The sequence below is a fragment of the Bufo bufo genome, chromosome 2 (genome assembly GCF_905171765.1).
Source record: "Bufo bufo chromosome 2, aBufBuf1.1, whole genome shotgun sequence".
NCBI classification, from domain to species: domain Eukaryota; kingdom Metazoa; phylum Chordata; class Amphibia; order Anura; family Bufonidae; genus Bufo; species Bufo bufo.
This window is the reverse complement of record NC_053390.1, coordinates 105,669,513-105,671,678: the sequence shown is the minus strand read 5'-3', so window position 1 is coordinate 105,671,678 and position 2,166 is coordinate 105,669,513.

Genomic DNA, 2,166 nt, shown 5'->3' with positions numbered 1-2,166 from the left:
CAATTTGTGACTGGCTGAATCCCAGCATTTATGTTGGGTAGCGGCAGAATTCCTGCCGGTTCCCATTATTGTCAATGGGGTCCAGTGGGCACGCACGGTAGCATAACTAGAAATGACCGGGCCCCAAGGCAAATTTTTGAACAGGCCCCCCTCACCCAGCAACTTTTTCAAAACTCCTGTGCAACCCCCACTTTTCTAGATCGAGCTCTCAGGCCAGGCAGCCGCACCATCTATTTCTTACATGTGTATATATACTGTATGTCATGTCACTGTATATACCGTCACTGGATATAATATCATTGTATAATACTGTTGAGAGGGCCCTGGGAAATAAAATCTTTTAGTCGTCCTCCTAGGTGTCCCCCTTCTGAGTTCGAGTCCCAAAGCAGCTGCTTCCGCTATAGCTACGCCTCTGGGCATGCAGCACTATACCACTATGCATACCTCCCAACTTCAGCACTAGGCCACACCTCGAACTCCGCCCAAAATATAACTATGCACCTAATCCCAACCAGAGGGCGGCAGGGGGGAGGAATGATGAAGCAGGGAGCTGATGCCAGCTCTCTGCTTCATCATTACAGGCAACTGTCTCTGCCTGCTATGGAAGCATAGACAGCTGCCAGAGAGCGGGACATACCTCCCCCGTACCGTGACTGTCCTGCCAGATCCAGGACGGTTGGGAGGTATGCACTATGTCATATCCAGAGAACTCTGGCAGGCTATCCTCTGTCGGATTGCCGTGCTGCATGTGTGAAACTAGCCTAAGATAGAGCAGTGATGGTGGCAAGGACAGAAGGGCATGAGTGGCATCGATGAGATCAAATTATTACAAGTGATTTGTGCGCTGGACTCATGAATGTTACTACCTCTGTCTTGTATTTTCCTTCAATCTTCATTCTGCAGTTACAATAATAAGGTAGTTACAAAAACCAAAATCATTCAATTTCCGGTGTGCACACCCTCATGAAATGTGTTGGGCACGCCTATGTATATATTTTTTCCTGATCGGGTCAGCCATTATTTTGAATGGAATTGGCTGGGGTGAAGTATATCTAGGGTAAGACCTTCATCTGTTATCACTGACTGGTCACTGACCGCAACCAAGTCCCCGAACAAGGAACCTCTAAACCAAACTCAGCATTTCATTTCATACTAAATCCTTATAATGAATCCCAAATCTCGCTGACCTTTCCTCGTCTTCTTGCTTACTGTACATGGAAGGATCTGCTGTAATAAGGAACATATGTGGAGAGCGGCCTCATACAGTTACAGCAGCTGCGCTCTTCTGGTATGATCTAACCATGATGTCACACCATCATGAATGTGGAAACTAGAAGACATGTCAGGACAGAATCAACATGGCACTTTCTCATATAACATATGGGAAGTGAGCTTTAATCTCCTGGGCTTCATATTTCATCTTACGTTCATTCTAGAATATTATGAACATATGAAAAGAGGAAAGAGAGATTTTATTCTGGAAATCACTGACCTGTGCGCAAACCTGGCCCCACGCCCCTGCATTATGTGGCCAGGCTGGATCTCAGACGCTGCATTTCCAAGAAAAGGGCCATTGAGATGGAAACTCTAATAGTCAAATGACATAAATGTAATATAAGATTCTCCTTTTACTGTCTGCAATGGTTTCTCACTGTCCAAAACCTGATGGGTTTGGCTTCCTATGAAATTGGACCTACAATGTGTATGAGTGAGATTAGGGACGTTGGATTGTGAGCCCCACTGGGGACAGTGACTGGTACAGCACTGCAGAATATGTTGGCACTATATAAGCAATGGGAAATATATGTCTGAACACGATTGTGCTACATTTATCTAATGCTTGTATTAGTAACTCGTAGCATTCCTCATGTAATAGCAAATCTGGAGCATGTTTGCATATAACTCTACACTATACCATTCCTCTATTACTCCTGCTAGAAATGTATACATGATTTGCAATAAAAGTCCATTTGGGTATTACAAGTTGAGGGTGTGTACCTGCACAGTCTGCCTTTAGTAGCACTGATTGGCTAATGATAAACTGTACAGGGACACAGCGTCACATCCCTAGCTGGGTAACACCTAGTTGAACATGTATGCAGACCGCTGGCAAAGCATCATAAACTTCTAGCAGGAATATTAGAGGAAAGGCACATCATAGACTCA